Source organism: Gorilla gorilla, chromosome 18, assembly GCF_029281585.2.
Source record: "Gorilla gorilla gorilla isolate KB3781 chromosome 18, NHGRI_mGorGor1-v2.1_pri, whole genome shotgun sequence".
NCBI classification, from domain to species: domain Eukaryota; kingdom Metazoa; phylum Chordata; class Mammalia; order Primates; family Hominidae; genus Gorilla; species Gorilla gorilla.
Genome location: NC_073242.2, coordinates 107077427 through 107099834, shown reverse-complemented (window position 1 = coordinate 107099834; position 22408 = coordinate 107077427). Strand labels below are relative to the sequence as shown.

The 22408-nt window shown below is 37.1% G+C and overlaps 1 long non-coding RNA gene across 1 annotated transcript in view; it reads right to left on the bottom strand.

Moving 5' to 3' along the window:
• The window catches only part of LOC109023603 (uncharacterized), a 480000-nt gene extending 458240 nt beyond the window's left edge, over positions 1 to 21760 (bottom strand). The window contains exons 1-2 of the long non-coding RNA XR_008672812.2: positions 21026 to 21760; positions 6538 to 6615 (exon numbers count right to left, since the gene is read on the bottom strand). This is a non-coding gene — a long non-coding RNA (uncharacterized lncRNA). The remainder of the gene's footprint in view (positions 1 to 6537; positions 6616 to 21025) is intronic.
• Between the last annotated feature and the right edge of the window lie 648 nt (positions 21761 to 22408).

Below are 22408 nucleotides of genomic sequence, written 5' to 3'. Positions count from 1 at the left end.
GTTTAAAAGTTGCTTAAATAAATGCAACAGTTATCTGAATAAAACACTGATTTTTATTCCTTCATTCTGTTCTCATCTTATTCGTTGTCCTACCACTTACAAGCTTTACTTCCTGACAATTATATTTTATCTTACCCCGCTTTTTAAATTTTCTGTTGTCTACCATTCTTTGTCCAAAAATGTTCATCTACTTTTACTGATATCTACTTCTTGCTTTTAATAACCACGCATAATTTATACACCATTCAATGTAAGGTTCCCCTCGATGTTGGAAACAGGTTTCTCACTGACAGCTTGATGTGTAGAAAATTAACACATTATGAATGAGGAAATTAGTAGTTTGGTGGAAGTAAGAATAAGAAAGGACTGGCAGTAGCAACAAAGTAATAATCGGTGTCATATGTTGCCTGGTCTGCTCTATGCTGGATGTTACTGTTGAAAATTTTTACTTTTTAATAGCAATCCTGTTAAGCACCTTGTATGGTTGTAATGATTCCCCCATTTAAATAGGTTTATGACTTTTGATAATGTCACACAGTAAATGTGTGGCAGAACAGAGATTTGAACCCAGGTTTTACTTATGATTCCTCTCATGTTTATGGTGGCTAGTGATATGATTGAGACCATGTGTTAGTGTCCAAGTTGAATATGGTTGAAGGCCATCTTAGTGAATTGTGGCATTCAAGAAGAAAGGATAGTTAAACATACCTAGGGTGATAGACTGCTTTAAAACTGGGGAATGACAAAATATACCCTGAACTACCCAGAGGAGAAGAAAACTAAAAGAGGGGTGCAGGAACTTATATGAAAAGATATACAGTCTAATCTGAGACCTGGATGATTTTTTACAGAGTTCAGCATGACTTTATCGAACTTTGTAATAAAAATGATTCAATTGCCCGTCTAATTAAAAATTGAGTTTAGCGTTAAGCCCGCTGGCAGTAAAAGGATGCCCTTGAGAGTGAACAGCTAAGGTCTGCCTACTAAAATTTTGATTCCTCATAATAAATAATTTACTTGGAATTTTATTTTACATCTCAGATATCTGTATCCCTGTGATTGCTGGTCAGACCCAAGAGAATGATAAACCTACGGAGCAGTTCTAGAATTGTCTGGGACAAGACGGCTCTAAGCTAGGACCTAGACCAGCCTAGATTCATTTTCTATTTCAAGTTAGAATCACATCCTGTAGGAGGCTGAGACTCCCCCAAGCCTGCATCATATACTCCAGAGAATATGGACTTTTGAGTCTTACAGTTTATCACACTATTGCCTGTGTCATTTAAATTGTAAGACCCATGAAGTCAAGATAGATATCTGTCTTGCAGACAACTGCATTCCTGCTATCTGGTGTCTCAATGAATAAGTGTTGACTGACTGAATGAATAAATGAGATCCTGAGTGGCCACAGAGGTACTGTCATCCTGCACAAAACCCAATTTGTTTAGTCAGCTAGACCTCTTTATACCTCTAATTACAATACAACCTATTGCTTTGGTCTGAATGATTGTGCTTCCATCAGATTCATACGTTGGAACCTAATCCTCAATGCAATCTTATTAAGAGGTAAGGCCTTTAGATGGTGACTAAGTCCTCAGGGCTCTACTCTCATGAAGAGGCCCAAGGCAATCCCTTTTTCAATATCCACAAAATAAAAATACCTAGGCATAAATTTAACCAAAAAGATGAGAGGTTTCTACAAGGAAAACTACAAAACACTGATTAAAAAAACTGAAGAGGACCCTAACAAATGAAACATATATCCTATGTTCCTGGATCAGAATTAGTATTATTAAAATGACACTACCCAAAGCAATATGCAGATTCAATGCAGTCGCTATCAAAATACCAACATCATTTTTCACATAATTAGAAAAAAATTCTAAAAGGAACAAAACTGGAGGTATCACATTACTTAACTTCAAAATATATTATAAGGCTATAGTAACCTAAACAGCAAGGTATTGGTATAAAAACAGACTAATGAAACAAAATGGAGATCCCAGGAATAAAGCAATGCATTTACAGGCAACTGACCTTTGACAGAGCTGCCAAGACCATACACGTGCCGGGTCCGACCCACAGACCCTGCATGAAGGACGGATGAACAAATGCACTCAGACACAGGTATCCAGTGAAACAGCGGGCTAGGGAACTGGGCGGCTCACAGACACCAAGGATGGTCCTGTAAAGAGTCAGCAGCGGCAGCCCTAACAAGCTGCCGCTGAGAGCATGTATTCATTATAAATTTAATGACAAAGGCCTTGAGTCAACCCACTTGTGGGCAATTCACATGATGCCCACCTCACGCTCGCAGATGGTTAAAGGCCAGGTTCAGAGGCCTAAGTAAACTAACTTATGTAGATCAATTCCCTTACACTTCCTTGTTATCTACTCTGAGAGAATTCAGCTGCCTTTAGCCAAACCCTCTTCTGAAGCTATGCAAACCTCTGGCCTTCTGAGAAGGTTTGCGTTCTTTTCCTATAATTTCTCCTACCACCCTGACCGATCTCCTACATACATGGGTCAAGGACACCCTCTTCAATAAATGGTCCTGGGAAAACTGGATAGCCACATACAGAAGAATGAAATTGCACCCGTATCTCTCACGTTATACAAAAATCAACTCAAAATGGAATAAAGACTTTAAATAAGACCAAAAAATATAAAACTACTAGAAGAAAATATAGATAAAACTCTCTAGAACATTGATCTAGGCAAAGATTTTATGACTAAGACCTCCAAAGTACAGTCAACCAAAACAAAAATACACAAGTGGGACTATATTAAACTAAAATGCTTCTACAGCAAAAGAAACAACAGAATTAAAAAAAAAATCTACTGAATAGGGAAAAATATTTGTAAACTACTCATGTGTCAGGGGACTAACATTCTGAATGAAAGTACGGAGTAAAATAATGAATACCAGAGACTGAGAAAGATGTATGGGAAAGGGGAGGTGAAAAGAGTTTAGTTAATGGGTACAAGCATACAGTTAGATAAAAGAAAAGGGTTCTAATGTTTGACAGCAGAGTAAGGTGACAATAGTTAACAACAATGTATTGCATTTTCAAACTAACTGGAAGAAAGTACTTGAAATGTACCCAACACATAGAAATGATAAACACTTAGGTGATGATACCCTAAATACACTGACTTACCGTTCAGGCCATAGGCATGGGCAAGGACTTCATGTCTAAAACACCAAAAGCAATGGCAACAAAAGACAAAATTGACAAATGGGATCTAATTAAACTAAAGAGCTTCTGCACAGCAAAAGAAACCACCATCAGAGTGAACAGGCAACCTACAGAATGGGAGAAAATTTTCGCAACCTACTTATCTGATATCATTCTGGATATTAGCAAAGGGCTAATATCCAGAATCTACAATGAACTCAAACAAATTTACAAGAAAAAAACAAACAACCCCATCAAAAAGTGGGCAAACTATATGAACAGACACTTCTCAAAAGAAGACATTTATGCAGCCAAAAAACACATGAAAAAATGCTCATCATAACTGGCCATCAGAGAAATGCAAATCAAAACCACAATGAGAAAGCATCTCACACCAGTTAGAATGGTGATCATTAAAAAGTCAGGAAAAAACAGGTGCTCGAGAGGATGTGGAGAAACAGGAACACTTTTACACTGTTGGTGGGACTGTAAACTAGTTCAACCATTGTGGAAGTCAGTGTGGCGATTCCTCAGGGATCTAGAACTAGAAATACCATTTGACCCAGCCATCCCATTACTGGGTATATACCCAAAGGATTATAAATCATGCTGCTATAAAGACACATGCACACATATGTTTATTGTGGCACTATTCACAATAGCAAAGACTTGGAACCAACCCAAATGTCCAACAATGATAGACTGGATTAAGAAAATGTGGCACATATACACCATGGAATACTATGCAGCCACAAAAAATGATGAGTTCATGTCCTTTGTAGGGACATGGATGAAGCTGGAAACCATCATTCTCAGCAAACTGTCTCAAGGACAGAAAACCAAACACCGCATGTTCTCACTCATAGGTGGGAATTGAACCATGACAACATATGGACACAGGAAGGGGAACATCACACTCTGGGGACTGTTGTGGGGTGGTGGGGAGCGGGGAGGGATAGCACTGGGAGATATACCTAATGCTAAATGAGGAGTTGATGGGTGCAGCACACCAACATGGCACATGTATACATATGTAACAAACCTGCACATTGTGCACATGTACCCTGAAACTTAAAGTATAATAATAATAATAATAAAAAGAGTATTAAACATTCTATGCATGAAACAAAATTTCACATGTACCCCATAAATATGTACAGATGGAATTATCAAAAAATACTTTAAAAATTTTTTAAAAACATTGAAAAATGAGACCCAAGGATGCTTGATCATCCTTTCCACCACATGAGGATGTGGCAAGAAGGTGCCATATATGAAAACATAAAGCAAGTCCTTACCAGACACAGCTTCTGGCACCTTAATCTGAACTTCATAGCCTCCTGTACTGTAAACAGTAAGTGTCTAGTTTTCTTACCCAGTACAGGTATTTTGTTATAGCAGTCCAAATAGATAAGACACCTACTAATGAAAAATATTTTATAAGAGGTAAGTTTAAACAACAAATAGATTGTTTTAAAAATAAGTTAATTTTATCCTGGACATTTATAACCTATTTTCCCAGAAATAATGGTATAAATTATTGTTAGATCTTCAGTATAATTTCAGCCAGATTAAAAGCAGATCAAGTGTTACAAATGAATTTGAAATTTTAGGAAAAGAACATTCTCTATTTTTGTTCTCTTCTTTCTGATCCCAAAACTGACCTCATCATGGTTTCCTGGCCTCCAATCAAAACATTTCAGGCAGCATCATGGGGTCATATGAATCACTTCCACAGAAGGCAGCATAATTATCAGTGTATAAAAATAATCACTGGTATGTTAAAAATCCTACATAACTGCAAACTTCTACTTGTCCTCAATCAGCACATTTGAAAATAGAGGTGGGAACAGATCGTTGGATCCATGATGCATAGGAATATATGATATAGTGGCCACACAAGGTTGGAAATACAGGAAAATAATAGAACTGCAAAATGTGGCCCTAGATAATTTGAATTAGATTAAGGCCACCAAAAAGAAACTTGCAAGGCAAGTAATGATAATCAATAAAATTGATATAAATAAAAATTTCTCCATTAGGAATCAAGTTTGTTGTGTAACTACAGAAAAAGAGTCTTAATGAAAATACTTTCAGTAAAATATAATTAAATAATGTAAATATTGAAATAATTTCACATTAATGTATAGAATGTCAATCACTGAAATGAGTTGCATTAATCTAAATAAATCTAGAACTATTTTTTACAAATCTGTCAACATTGATACACATTTAATTGTGTGTGTATTTGTAAGTATTGATGCACGATTCAGGAACTAATTGATCACTTCATGCAGAGATGCATATTGACTGTATTTTATTCTTGGAAACAATAAGAACTTCATTATTCATTTTAGTGGATGACAGTGATATTCTTAAATATTTTAATCTATAGCTGTATAAAGTAGACATACATACTTGGTTAAATAAATACTGGGGTATCTAAAACTATTAGACAATACTGGTGCTCCGGTGTATTACATAATTTATGGGATAGTTGGTTAAATTCGAAGTAAATCATTTTATTGAAAGATTATGGTGGGAATTGAACAATGAGAACACTTGGACACAGGAAGGGGAACATCACACACTGGGGCCTGTTGTGGGGTCGGGGGAGGGGTAGCATTAAGAGATATACCTAATGTAAATGATGAGTTAATGCATGCAGCACACCAACATGGCACATGTATATATGTAACAAACCTGCATGTTGTGCACATGTGCCCTAGAACTTACAGTATAATAAAATATACATATAAAGATTATTTAAGAGTATATGATATCTCTTCTACATTAATGGAAGTAGATTTTGATGGCACCTATTTTTAGTAGATTAATGATAGCCAGAAAGGTAACCAGTTGTTCTTGAGAAATAACTGAGATTTGTTAACAAAAGTCCTCAGTGATTCAATCTACAGATCTAGCATTTAAAAACACATTTAAAAAGTTAGTTTTGTAAATTTACTTAGAGAAGTATGTCGCCTTAGCCTGTCAGAGGTCTTAGAGACATTTGGTTTTGTGATATGCTCCTTAAAACCTAATTTACTAGTGACTGTTGGTGACATTTTCAACTCACACAAATAATTTCAACATGAATCATAGTTCACAAATGCTGTATAGAACCTGTCAAAAAGTTTATTAAATAGTTTAATCATAACTTATTTAGCAAGTAAGTTGAGTAAATCAATTTGCCTCAAATGACTTTAATTTTTTAATGACAGAACCAACACTTGAATTCAGATATAAAGACTCTTAATTATAGAACTCACTTTAAGAAAATCAATTACTTACATATTCTAACTTTATAACTTATTTTTAAATTTTCAATACATTTGCCAATAATTGATTATTGACTTACAGATCTTGTTGGTCTCAATCTTATTTCTTTCACAGCTCATCTCTATACGATGTCACCATCAAATTCAGAATTATCAACCTTTCAAGTGCAAAATAAAAAAGATAAATCAGGCTGGCCACGGTGACTCATGCCTGTAATCCCAGCACTTTGGGAGGCCAAGGTGGGTAGATCACCTGAGGTCAGGAGTTCAAGACTAGCCTGAACAACATGGAGAAACTCTGTCTCTAAAAATACAAAATTAGCCGGGCATGGTGGTGCATGCTTGTAATCCCAGCTACTCGGGAGGCTGAGACAGGAAAATCATTTGAACCAGGGAGGCAGAGGTTGCGGTGAGCCGGGATTGCGCCATTGCCCTCCAGCCTGGGTAACAAAAGCAAAACTCCGTCTCAAACAAACAAACAAAAAAGATAAATAATCAAAAGAGTATTTAATGTATCTACTACACCACTACTATGTGCATTTTGGAGGAAACTGGCTGGTCATATTTTGCTTGTTTTAGTTTTCAAATAATTCAAAAGAAGAGCGCTTCTCAGGGTAAAGCAGGTCAGTTATACCAAGTTATGGAGTTTCAGATTGTACATCATAAATGAACCTGCCCGCCTCCGTGACTCTTCCAATTTTTTCTTCCCTTATTACACAAAGCCTGTCAGAGGTCTTAGAGACATTTGGTTTTGTGACATGCTCCTTAAAACCTAATTTACTAGTATTTATTTTCACTTCATTTATTTGGTAGATTATTTGTTTGATCTGCTCCATGGAACCATCAAAGAAAACTATTAGGATCAGTTCCAGGTGTTGTTACTAAAATGTTTACTCTTGAATTATGGCAGAGTGTGCTCATGTCAATGAATCATGCCATATTTGGTTTTATATCTTACACACACACACACACACACACACACAGAAGCAGCAGTACAAAACCCTCAAAATTCACCCCTACTCAGGCATCCCTAGTTCTTGTTGATATGTATTTTTAAGATCCTCAATCCATTTTGCTTTGTTGGCTGTTTTTTTTTTTCTTTTTTTTTTTTCCTGAATGCAAGGCTCTTGCCTCCTTGTTGAGAACTGACCTTGGTTATTGACTTGGAAGCAACGAAGGCCAGTGGGGGCAGAGCAAGTTTTATCCTGCAAGAGACCTGCTTTTTATTTTTCAGTAAGGGCTTCACATGGTCTCCAAGCAAGCAAGGGAAGCCAATATCCTCTGGCAAGGAGGGATACTTTGAAGGGAACTTTGAAAATCAAGAGGTGTTGTGTTTAGCCAACCATATATCCCCAATTAAGTCTGAAGGACCATTCTTTTTTTTTTTTTTTTTTGTCAGGACTCTCTTTTGACACAGGAGATCTACTGGGGTTGTACATTTAGATTTTCTGGCAACTTTGTCATCTTTATATTCAGAACCTAAGCCTGATTCTTAACACCTTGTTCTTTGAGGGTACAGGAAAGTCTCCCTCAAGGCTGTAATTGAGGCCCACTGGCTTTCAAAACATGTCTTAAATTGGCAGTTGACTGTCCTGAAATTGTCATCTATTTTTGTAAGTTCCATCAGAAGCCATCCTATTCCATTATCCTAGTATACAGCAAGACTTGCTTGGTCTCTGAGGGCACTGCTGTGAGCTAATACTTCCTTCTAAGTAAACCCAGCGACTGCATGCTAGGGATCATTACCACCCTACTCACCAGTCACAGTGACCAACAATGATTACTTTCATTTAAGTGACTGTCTGAATCCTAAAACCCGTCTTGAGGATATGCATCTTTAAAATACTTCTATTACAAATAGTCTTAGCCCAGGAACTTTAGAGAACAGGGCCTAAGGAAAGGATATTCTGCTAAAATTTTACTTAGGTGGTACAAGCCTACAGCAGAGAAAGTGAAGGGAAAAGAAAGGGAGGTTAAGGAAGATGCTGTGCAATACGACAGCTACTGCTTCATGCTGTTCCATAAAGTGGCACAGCCGGTCACAGGAGTGCTCACGCAGCACTTGAGGATTCTATAAAAATGTTCCAACAAGGAATCTCATCCTGGGGAGAAGAAAAGGGGAATTTACCCACCTGGCTCCCTCCTGTCTCCCATTTCGTGTGGGTTAATTTTCACCTATTGGCCAGCTAATTCCCTCCAAACCACATGAAAGACACATAGAAAACCAAATTTCATACCCTGAAGTGTGAGATTCACCTGGTTCCAAAAGTCTGGCATAGAAGAGATGAGAGCCAAGAAAGAGAGAAAGATGGACATTTGGGGGAATCTGAGAAGGTATATGAAGACTGTGTACCCAAACAACTCCTGGTTTCCATTTATTCACCAATCCGCTTATGCCCTCCCTCATTAACAGGTCCCATCATAAAATGTAGGGCCTCTATTTGTCCATGAGAAAAACATCAATGCATCATAAAGACATAGTTCATGTTCATAGGCTTTCTAATTTGATTGAAGAGCACGCATATGAGAATAAGAGAATCAAGAAGGCTTTCAGTTTTAAGTGATACATAAAACAGAGTATGATTATAGAGTAAAGGGGTAGTGAGGATTGAGAAACTGGTTAATTGGGGAAAACTTTCTGAAAGGTTTGACATGTTTGGTCTACTTTTTTTAAAAGCAAAACTTTCAAACAGAACTTCTGTCTCTTGCATGTCTTGGTCCACTTTCACCAAACAATATACGGCCTAACTCCCTCTCATGCTATATTGACATGAACATCAAGTCCAGTCGGTTAATCCAGCAGAGTCCAGACACTCCAAAATCATCTTCACATATTCAAGCAGCTTGAGAATTCACATAGCTAGATACATCTAACTTTATTTCTTATTATTATATTTTATTTATTTATTTATTTGAGCCATGGTCTCTCTCTGTCACCCAGGTTGGAGTACAGTGACATGAACACAGCTCACTATAGCCTCAACCTTCTGGGCTCAAGCAATCCTCCCACCTTAGCCTCCTGTGCAGCTGGGACCACAGGTGCATGCCAACAGGCCTGGTTTATTATTATTATTATTATTATTATTATTATTATTATTATTATTTTGTAGAGAAGGGGTCTCCCTTTGTTGCTCAGGCTGATCTTGAATGCCTGGGCTCAAGCAATCCACCTGCCTCGGCCTCTCAAAGTGCTGCGATTCCAAATGTGAGCCAGGCTTTACTTTATTTTTTAATATAAATAATATATCTATCACAAACTGTTTATCCATCTTAAAAAGTCAGAGGTATCAATGAATGTAGCTAATTCTTTAGAAAATTTTAATAAGAATAAAAACTTGAAAAAAAAGATTGGTGATGAAGAGAAATGATCATATCAGGGAGACCATTATCTTTACAATGTTTGTAACTGTGAATGTTTAATTCCTATTCAAATCACATATTTAATCTAGTAGCAATTGACATTGAACACATTTTATATAAATTGAATTTATATTAAATTATCATAAGGCCATTAACAGACAAATTGCTTCCCAAATGATTAAGTGCATAAAGATGAATACATTCCAAAAGTAAATGTATAATGGATAATTCAAAGATTCTTTATTACATTGCTTCTTTTAAATTTTCTTTAAAAATGGGCTTTATTAATATTTTGAGTGCACAACATTTGAAACTTACAACAAACCATACCCAGATGAGTATGACACACTAATGGAATATATTTATTTATTATAGATACAATTATAACAATTTTAAATCATTTTGAGTAAAAAATATAATGTATTTGAATTTTATATGACTACTACACACAGACACACACACACACACAACACCTCTCTATAAATATCCTATACATCAAGAATCTTGGCTGTGTTTAATTATAATAACTTGATCATAGGACATGTTTTGGGTCAATTAATTGCCTCTGTTTTCTTCCTTTCTTTTTTTTTTTTTTTTTTTTTTTTGACACGGAGTCTTGCTCTGTCTGCCAGGCTGGAGTGCAGTGGCGTGATCTCAGCTCACTGCAAGCTCTGCCTCTGGGGTTCACGCCATTCTCCTGCCTCAGCCTCCCGAGTAGCTGGGACTACAGGTGCCTGCCACCACGCCCGGCTATTTTTTTTGTATTTTTAGTAGAGACAGGGTTTCACCGTGTTAGCCAGGATGGTCTTGATCTCCTGACCTCGTGATCTGCCTACCTCGGCCTCCCAAAGTGCTGGGATTACAGGCTTGAGCCACTGTGCCCAGCCCATTGCCTTTATTTTCTTAAAGCCAATTAATATCATTAGGAAAAAATACAAAGTAATTTAACACTATATGAGTTAAATAATATATTCTCAAAGATTAGATTTTTATACGCTTTCTACATAGTGCCTACATAATTAATTAGAGTAAAATACTTAATCCACATAATACAGGATATTGTTTAAGACTCCAGTATATTTACACTCTTTCCTTTTTTTCAACTAATTTTTAATCAGTTTGTGGTTCAACATTTGCCATACTTCAGTGATGACTTGAATAATTTGGGACAATTTAGTCAATGGAAATACCTTGGTAATCGCCTAAAAGAGGGATGCTTTGAAGCCTTACTGATACTTTAATTCACATACATTTTTATTAGTGTTTTACATGTGCCAGTTAATTATTTCATCTCCATGCATTTCTTCTGTTCTCTGTAGCAAAATTTTTTAATTGTGAAGACTGACACTTCTACATTGGTTTGATAAATATAACTTCTACATTTGTATCAAATTTTATTGTTGTTTTGTTAAATTAAAAAACAAAGCCTTTTGGCAAATTCATCTAGAATGTGTGTACCTAACCATGTTAAGTCAACAGACCCCTTTGACAGCCTGGTGAAGTTCCATTAAACTTCACCAAACTGATCATACTATTTTAGATTAATATTGGTATACAAACATTAAAATATTTTTTAAATTATGTAATAATATATGTTTATTATATTAAATAACAAGCTCTAGCGGTAGGGTAATAACCACTGTAATATCTAGAGATAGATATTAACTAAATTTTGATATATCTGCAACAACTATAAGGTGACATAAAAATACCAGATTTTTTTTAATGAAAATAAATCACAAGTTTATTGGCTATTTTTCCAATTAGAATGTAAACTCCAGAAGGTGGCACCCTTGTCAACCAAGCACCAGGTTGGGAGAGTGTAGATGTAGATAGTCAAATAGGAATAACATACATCTTCTCTGATGAGGAACCCATGAATCCTTAAAGTCTCTTGTTTGCCTTTTGAGGAAATGGCCCCTTCAGAAGGCACTTGTCTGTCTCTCCTTTTACTAGAAGGGACCTGACTTGCTGGACCAGTCTATGATATTTCTAGTTACTCTCTCTTCTTTGATACCATGAACAATTTGATATTTGCTTTCTTTCTTTTTTAAAAATATTTCTTTCTGGCCGGGTGCGGTGGCTCACGACTGTAATCCCAGAACTTTGGGAGGCTGAGGCGGGCAGATCACTTGAGACCAGGAGTTCAAGACCAGCCTGGCCAACATGGTGAAACCCCGTCTCTACTAAAAATACAAAAATTAGCCAAGGGTGGTGGTGCATGCCTGTAATCCCAACTACTCGGGAGGATGAGGCAGGAGAATCGCTTGAGCCAGGAAGGCGGAGTTCGCAGTGAGCCGAGATTGCACCATTGCACTCCAGCCTAGGCAACATAGTGAGACTCTGACTCAAAAAATACAATACTAAATAAATAAATAAATTCCTGTCTACTCATCTCCACCCACAAAGCTGACCTTAGCTTTTTCCAAAGTATTCCTAATGCTTGCTATGAACACAAGTTGAACCTCAGCTCTGCTGGTGATAATTTTGTCCATGAGAAGTTTAATTTTTCAAATTAAAACAAAATAAGTCTTTAGGCCTCATTCTCTAGCAGACTTTGCTAGCCTAAGTTGTTTTTTGCTTTTAAAAAAAATACCTAATTTCTATTGGTGGAAATCACAAGCACTATTAATATGACTATGGTTAGTTGCTGATAAACATAACTATATGGAAAGCTACATTTTAGTTATTAAATCTGGATTTTAAAATAAAGTTGATACCTGATTTACAGTGAGATGAAGTAATTAATTAACACATTTTGTTTAGCATTATAAATAGCTATGACTTCAATTAACTTATCTATAATCCAGTTTGCTTTTCATCATTCCCATAAATATGTTGTGAGAGTTTAGTAAAACAAATCCTGAAATTAAGTGTCTTTCAACATAGCTTTGAATTATAATATTGCACTGGAATTTCCAAAGAACCAAAGGCATTCGATTTCATCTCAACATTTTGTATGCCTATGTTCTGCATAGGAGTTGCTACCATTAAAAAGATCTCCAATTTTCAAGAGGTAAATTCTGTAGGAACAGTATAAGTGACACAATTCTGCTTTGTGCAAATTGTAGTAAACATCGTACTGAGAGAACAGGATAACCTCTGTTCGTTAAGCACTAATATAGATACCATGTTCCTAACACATATTAACATTTTGTGCAAACACAAAATTATAAGTGTATCTAATATTATCATGTAAGATTTTAGTAAATGCAATTCCCACAGGCAGTGCTATTTGTCTTTTAAAATAAACATTATCTTTACAGTCTCAATTTCTTAGTTTTCCTGATGTTGGTCCCTAAGTAATTTCCCCACATCATAAAAATAATTTAATTTATATTTAGAAATCACCATCCAACCAGCTAGTATACCAGTGTTACCCAGCCTTTGCATCATTGAGACATATTTCATTTGAACATACATCCATCAAATTAGCTCCATATGTCAACTCAAGGAGCATTAACTTTAACTTTCACATGGACAAGAGATTCTATAAAACCAATGCTGACTAGGTAGTTTCACAGTTCTTGTTTTCATGTGAAACTGAAAAGTTAATTTAAATGCATACTGGGGAAGCTTGGTTTATTGAATACGTGGGATCTATGGAACATACTATTATAGCGTAACATCTGCTGTGTTTGGATGTGAGTATGGGTGAGCATTGTGCACACGAGCGTGCCTTAGCTCAGCAGTGATTATTGAATTCCAACAGATTACAGGCAGGAGAAAGCATTCCCCAAGATAAATGCAAAGGAGATTTGTGGGAGGGAAGTCCAGATGCAGGATGGATACCAGAGGTTCCAACAGCCTCAAAACTTCACTTAAGCCTGGCAGTTAGCATTAGTTGCCACCTTATTTTCTTTGCTGTATCTTAGCCTCAGCACTTGCAAGCTTTCTTCTGTTTAAAGGATGAAATCTTGAAGGTTCAAAGGATTCTTAAGATAATTTATTTCAAACCCCCATTTTGTCAGTTGGACAGATGATATTCAGAGGAAGTTGAGTTTATTACTTAAACTTTTCTTTTTCCCTTCAGAACATAGCTGATAGTTATGCTCTAACCACGTGGTCGTGGTAAAAAAAAAACCCTGACTACTAGGTATTTGGGAATAAAAATAACTGTATCTCAAAGGGGGAAAGAAAGAACTCTGGAAAACAACCTACCATAGTAGCAAGTGAAAGAAACAGGAACAGAATAGACTTCAGAGATGAGAGGATCATATTGGAAGGAAGACATGGCCTCAGGTTGCAGACAAGTAGGACTCTGTGGAATTTTCAAGGTGAAAAATTAAATGAAGCATATCAGCTCCTTGGACTCTAATCCATTTTCCTCCTGCACTGACTTTCCTTTGGAATCTTCACCTTTCACCCTAAATTGTCAGTCTAGATACTCTTTGCATCTGTAGATTTTGGACATAAACCAAATCCTAGCTAATCACAGTATAATTGCTGTAAATGCAATTTTAAAAAAATACCATTCCATTTCTTTGAGTATTTTATGTTTTTAAACATTTTTATTTTCAAACACCTCATTTTTTATCAAACAATTTTGCAGCTTAGTCACAAATGTCCTTTAAGAGAAAAACAAAAAAAGTACCCCCAGGCTCAAACTTTCTACTTCTCTCTCTCTTTCTCTCTCTCTCTCTCCCTCTCTGTCTGGCCTGCCTTCCTGGGTGATCTTATCATTAATAAGATCAAGTATCATCTCTTGATTCATGACTTCAAATATTATATTCAGTCCAGAACTCTTTCTGATCTCCAGATTCATGTATCTTCAAATTCACTCTGATATCTGCAACCAGCATCTCAAACTCAGGCTTTACATGTCCAAAAGGCACAGGAGAAACTTGAATAAAAAGTCATTGCTTCTCACTCTTCTACTGTCACACAAGCAACTATTTTATTTTTTATCCTTCTAGAGATATTACATGTATGCAATCACACACACACACACACACACACACACACACACATTGTTGTAGGCAGCTTCTAAGATGGTCCCAAATGACTCCATCTTCTGTGTGCAAAGCCCTTGGTAATCCCTTACAAATCCACACTCTTTGGCTATCTTGCTTCACACAAATAGAAAAAATCCACTCTGAGTGGATCCCACCTCTGTGATTAGGTTACCAAAGACTGCAACTTGGGTTTGGCTAGCTGATTCTACCTTGCTGGCCTTGATGAAGCAAAACAAAAGTCAAGTGGTAAGGAACTGAAGGCAGTCTGCAGCCAACAGACAGTGAGGACATGGGACCCTCAGTCAAACAACCCTTGAGGAGACGAATTCCACCAGCAAGCATGGAAGTGATCTTGGAGGCAGATCCTTCTCCAGTTAACCTTAGTTGAATCCCCAGCTCTGGTTGGCACTTAGACTTTAGGCTTGTAAGAGGCCCTGAAGTAGAAAATCTGTGCTCTTATTTCCAACCCACAAAAATTGAGAGATAACAATTCTTTGTTGTTTTAAACTGCTAAGTTTGGGGAAGATTTACTATGCAACAATAAATAATCCACATACATTTGTACTTTTAAAAAACTGATCTTCTATACACTCTTCTATATGCATAGAAATATACACAAAGTATGTGTTAACCCTCAGTTTATGTTATCTGTAAGGCTTCCCATCAACAATAGAGAGATAAGAGATAAGAAACTGAGAATGTAGGATGGATTTTCTTAGGTATAAATCTATTTCAAGGATATGCAGATATTTATCTTTTCCTTAACTACTCATTAACAGGCAGTAGATTCAAAAATATCAATGTAAAGCAATTTTTTATAAACAAATAATTAGGCCTAAGGGCAAAACAGTTACAATTAACTTCCTAGCTAAAACTGAAATGAAGTTATGGGATTCCACCATTGATCACAACCTACTTTCAAACAGATCTAGAAGGCTGTAATTATCCTGAGACTACAAGTTTCGAACAGTGCTACTGCCAATATCGGCAATTATGATGATAGATGGCTTCATGATTCTAAAGAGGTTGAATGCATCAATATTTCTTTTCCCTGAGTCTGCTCTATTTCTGATAAAGCTTCATACTTTACTTCTCAAGATCTTAATTTAGGCATCAACCTTACTGTCTTCAGAGATTTTCATTAACAGGTTCATTATTACAAGGTACTTATTTGCATGTAGATACATCAATAATTCCTGGTGATAGTCTTTCCTTAAGCTTACCTCTTGTTTTGTTTATTTTTAAGTTCCTAAGTCATTATACAGAAGTAAATATATGTGGCTTTGGTAAATCACAGTCATTTCTCCAAAATAAAAGTTAGATTAGCAGAGGAGTAATTTCTTTAAGAGAAAAGGCAACTATCCACAGTACCAAAGACATGGAGTCAATCTAGGTGCCCATCAACGGTGGACTGGATAAGGAGAATGTGGTATATATACACTGTGGAATACTATGTAGCTATAAGATGAATAAAATCATGTCCTTTGCAGCTGCATGGATGCAGCTGGGGGCTGTTATCCTAAGAAAATTAACGTAGGAACAGAAAACCAAATATTTCATGTTCCAACTTATAAGTGGGAGCTAAGCATTGAGTGCTCATGGACATAAAGATGGCAATAATACAAACTGGTGACTACTGGAGGTAGGGGACAAGGGCTGAAAAACTAAATATTGGGTACTATGTTCATCATATGAGTGACAGGATCAATTGTACCTCAAACCTCAGCATTACATAATACACAGAATAACAATCCTCCACATGTACCCTCTGAATCTAAAATAAAAGTTGAAATTATTTTAAAAAGAGAGAGAGAGAGAATAGGTAACTAAAACTGAGAGGCAGTGACATGCCTAAGGACCCATTTTAAGTGACGGTGCTCTAGCAGCTTTCTAGTTCTGAGTCACTGCCGTTAGGACACCACATCATCCTTTATCCTTGTGTGTGGCTGGAGGAATGTCAGAAAATGCAAGTCCAAATAATTACAGCCATCAGGGGCATTTGCAACTGGCTTGAATTTATAACGGGGGCACTAAAATGCAAGTTGCTGAGCAAAAGACTTAAAAAGCTACTGAATAAAATTTCTTGGAATCTCATCTTTCATTTCATTTGTGACCTGAAGGGTAGTACCGAGTTTCATTTAGGGAAAAGAAATGAACTTGTTTGTTTTCTTATATTTTTACATTTCAAGTCTTGAAGTCCCCCCTGTCAGACACACTCATCCTCTTAAATGTGGTTGCCATTTCTTGGTTATTGTACATGGTTTCATCTCCCTTGTTTCCACGATAGTAACTGCTAGCACATTGAAATCCTAGTTACATATTGCATGCAGTAATTAGGAGATGCTAGGCTAGAGAGTTTTTAGCTCTACCATTGTTGTCTTGGATTATACCATGAATGCCAGACCATCTGTCAGGAAAGTGCTGCCAAGAGTGGATATTTATCTGGCTTCTCTGTCAATTTAAGAGGACTTAGCAAGTTGGCCACCTGCCAGCAGCTACAGAACCAACCTTCGGAGAGATGACTGCTGAGGAAATGACTGAAATTTTACAATTTTAATCTCCCTTTTCATTTATCCAATTTTTCCACATCTGCATGTAATGAAAGGAGAACTGACTGAACCCCCTGTGCACCCCCACGCTGACTTGTGATGATTCTTTCTCTTCCTTTCCATCACTTTCTTTCTGTCAAAATCTCATCCATCCTTCAGGATCCAGCTGAAATTACAGCCACAGGTAGAATCAAAATATTACTTCTACCTTTTGTATTCTTCTTGGCTGTTGGCTTAACACATTTATTAAGCACCCATTACACCTTATGCTGTTGTTGCCAGATACCTAATAGATTGTGCATAGCTCCCTAGCGAGGAATGCAAAAGTCTGTGTAACTCATTAATCTTCTAGAGAGTATCTAAGTAATTATTGCAAAAAAAAAAAAATTGAATGAAGAGGCAAATCTCCAAATTCAGGGGTGGTGGAAATGTTCATGAGAAGTATTTATTAAGTTTTCCCATGGGGTCAAACATTGAAGATATAATGACAAGCCAGCAAAGGAGATTAAAACTCAACACAGTAGACAGATAACTCCCATTCCAGTGTAACAGATATATTTACAATGAGCAATAGAGGAGTGAAACTTCCAAAAAATGATTTGAACTAAGATGCATATATATTTTTTCTTGTTTATTGAGACAGAGTGTCACTCTATCACCCAGGCTGGCGTGCATTGGCGGGATCTCGGCTCACTGCATCCTCTGCCTCCCAGGTTCAAGCAATTCCCCTGCCTCAGCCTCCCGAGTAGTTGGGATTACAGGTGTATGCCACCACGCCCAGCTAATTTTTGTATTTTTAGTAGAGACAAGGTTTCACCATGTCGGCCAGGCTGGTCTTGAACGCCTGGCCTCAAGTGATCTGCCCACCTCGGCCTCCTAAACTGCTGGGATTATAGGCGTGAGCCACTGCGCCTGGCCAAAATGCATATATTTAATAACTGAATTACCTAATGTTTTGTCTCTTATGAATACAAATTAAAAAATAAAGAAATTTAAATAGGAGCTTCACAATATGTTCCTATTTTAATTTCTCCTAATGGGAAGAGAATGAGTTACAGATTTTTGTGTGTTTGTTTTTCCATTGGAAAAATCTTTGGTTGCAAAATATGGCTATAAGTTTGGCAGATTGTTTTGGCATAAGAAAAAAGTTTTGAAGAAAAATGAAGACCACAGTCATAAGATTTGGTTTATTATCATAGAAGAATGGCTTTCCAAATGTCCCTGAAGATAATTATTTCAAATGAAAACCTGAAGCTTCTCTCTGGAATTAGGTTACTGGCTTTGAAGAAGAGCAAGGTAGGAGGTAGATCAATCGTTAGAGGTGAGGGGTTGTGAGAAATTGTCATGGCAGTGCTGAGTCAAGTTGACTTGCAGGCCTAGTGCTTAGAGTGACACTGGTATTATCAGCCTCGCCTGGAGTCTAGAGGGTTCTTTGGAGGAGTATAGTGGATATGACTAGCAAGAACATGGATGCCATGTGCATGTAATGAGGAAAAGTCTCTTAGAACATGGGCTCTGTATTAGTCTGTTCTTGGAATGCTATAAATAAATACCTGAGACAAGGTAACTTATAAAGAAAAGAGGTGTAATTGGCTCATGGCTCTGCAGACTGTACAGGAAGTATGGTGGCTTCTGTTTCTGGGGAGGCCTCAGGAAACTTACAATCATGGTGGAAGCGCAAGAGGAAGCAGGCATGTGTTACATGGCAGGAACAGGAGGAAGGGAGAGGAAGGGAAGGTATGACACACTTTTAAACAACCAGCTCTCACAAGAACTCAGTATCACGATGACACCACCAAGGGGGCATAGTGTTAAACCATGAGAAACCACCCCCATGATCCAATCAGCTCCCACCAGGCCCCACCTCCAGCATTGGGGATTACGTTTCAACATGAGATTTGGGTTGGGACACAGATCCAAACCATATTAGGCTCTTGTACTTGGCTGATGGTGGGCTCTCCAGGAAGTTCAAAATACCAGCGCATGGGTCCTTCCCCAGGGATTCTAATTTTATTGGTCTAGAGTATAGCCTAGGCTTGGGGATTTTTAAAAGACTTCAAAAAGCTTGAAAACCACTGTTATAGAAGATAAGGTGATTCAGGACATAACATTAGGGTAAATTGACACTCCCCCTCTTAATCCTGAAAACAGATACACAATATAGCACAAATCAAGAACCCCAAGATATCAAATTGCATAGAAAATTAATACATGTGAATACACAATTGGTAAAGTGGTATTCCTATGGAAGTGGTAGAGGACTTTTGAAAGAGAATGACAAAATACCATACAGAGTGATGGGCAAGCATGGAGCAAACGCAGAAGTCATTCAAGACCCTGTGTCCAGCGGTTAAGGACCAGAATTGGTACAAGAAATGTACAAAGAGATGAGAAAGGGCAATTTTGACGAGACTTTACAGCACCAGGAACTCATCCCTTAATCCTCATTGGTAGTAACACAAGGTCACTGTTTTATTAGATTTGAGAATATAAATGATTTCCATAGGTTTGCCAGCAAATATGCCCATCTATCATCTACCATGTATCACTGATGTCATTTAGTATTTCTTAGCTACTTGTTAGCTTGTAAAGTACTAAGTTAAATAATTATTTTATATACACTAAGCCAGATGTATTTGAATTTATATATGGCCAACATTCTGAAGGTCATCGGGTGAGGGGAGAAGGGGTGTATTAGTCCATTTTCACACTGCTATAAAGAACTACCTGAGACTGGGTAATTTGTGAAGAAAAGAGGTTTAATTGATTCACAGCTCCACAGGCTGTATAGGAAGCATGGCTAGGAGGCCTCAGGAAACTTATAATCATGGCACAAGGGGAAGGCGAAGCAAGCATGTCTTACCATGGCCGAGCAGCAGAGAGAGATAGATAAGGGAGAAGTGTGACACACTTTTTTTACATCAGATCTCATGAGAACTCGCTTACTATCATAAGAACACCAAGGGGAACATCCACCCCCATGCTCCAATCACCTCCCACCAAGCCCCTCCTCATATTTGACATGAGATTTGGGCACAGATGCGAATCAAAATCATATCAGGGGAAAAGCCCCATTCAATGACTATCACACTTGCCTACCCAGATGGGAAATGTTACACAAATGCAGGGACTTTACCGCAGTTTTGGACCACAGGGACAAAGTCACTTCATGTTAAGACACTGTTTTATTGGATTCATCTTAGAGAAATAACTCGTTTAGAAATCTGCAATAATGCCTATATACTTTTCACATACTATAAAAGAAAGTACATTTTTTTAAAGACACCCAGTAACAATCAACATGAACTTATGGCTACAGCTGAGGGAAGTTGGAGCTGTAACACCGAAACCTGGATTTAGTTTTAACAGAAAACGCTTAAACATTTTATTTTTTACAAAAAGTAGATGTTTTAAGTCTTGCAAAATAACAAGACTTTTACACCTGCTTAAATTTTAATGTGAAATTTGCTAATGAAACTCACAGTATGTATCTCTGAAGCAGAGGAAATGTATGACAAAAGCAAACAAATACAAATGTGGTAGAAACTTCCCATTATGCAAAGTGATGCATGTCCACTCCCAGAGTTTTTGCACCTGGGGATTTCTAAAATCTAAAAATCTCAAAGATTTTTTACTCCTTCAAATATTTTAACACTTTTAACTTAAATATTTTCCCTCCCAGATTCTACCTAATCAACTCTTACCTCCAAACATCTGCTTCTCTGCTGAGCAGCATCAGCTGGATCTCAGGACTGCGTGATTTCAAGAACTGGCTGTTAATTAGCGACTGTTCTCCCTCATGCAAAGTCTCATGGGAGAAAGTCTCATGTTAGAATAAAAACTTTAAATTAACTTTAGCAGAGTTCATTTCAGCAAAGAAGGATTCATGAATTAGGCAGTACTAAGAACCAGGAAGAGTTCACAGAGCTTCATCCAGCAAAGTGGGCAGGCATTATTCAGAGACTGAAAAGGGTCATTACTTAACAAAATTGATTCGTTGGGGCTTGGCATTTCCCTTATATAGGCACGCCCTGATCAATTGGCCACCTGTGATTGGCTGAAGCTTGAGTGCTGTGATTGGCTGGCACTCAGTGATTCGTTACTTACTCCTGTTCGGCTGTGGTTTGTTTACATATCAAGTTAGGTTGCCCTTCGTGACAGACAGGGAGCTTTAGATCAAATTTAATTTAACATTCAGAAAAGATTTATTTCTATAAAACTATATATCCAACAAGTAATGACATAACTCTCTGATTTTCCTTTGCGTTCTCTCCCCAACTGGTTGTTCAAAATATAGTTGCTCACGGACGTGTATGCACTCAATTTAAAATATCACTATTCAAAGTGTGGTCCACCAACCAGCAGCATCTGCATCCTTGGAAGTTTGTTAGAAAGGCAGACGCTCAGGACCATCCCGGGACTTTCTAAATCAAAAACAGCTTCAACAAGATCCCCAGTGATTTGTGTGTACATTAAAATGGACAATTATGGCTATCCATAACAACTTGCCCTTCAAATTCCTCGAGACATTTACTATTTCATATATTTAAAGCTTTTGTTTTCATGTTTTAAATCATAATTTCACAAATGGTGATTTTTGGAAAAAGTTCATAGGAAAAGCAAACAAATGAGTAAATGATTTCCTAACTGTTCTATTTCTATCTTATCATTGAGTTATCTCATACTCCCTGATAACTTTTATAATTCTTTCACAAATTACTTCCCTTTTTACCTGTCACTCCTACCTCTTTTGATATCCAGATTCAGATTTAAAATACGCTTATTGGATACGTTCATCATGATAGGCCCACAACAAATTTTTAAAAAAAGCAACTGGTCTAAATTTTTTTTTTTTGGTACCCATTAACCATCCCTGCCTCCACCCCAACCCTCTTTGGCCTTAGTTTCCCTCTTACAAATGGTTAAATATAATAATAAAATAATAATAATAACGACAACAAAAGAGATTTTCATATGATTCTGATGATTAGACTGGTTTAAAAAATTTAGACCTAAGAGCAAAATAACTATCGCTTCCCTCCTTGAAAGAGGCATCCAACCTTTTGAAATAAGATATCATTATCCCA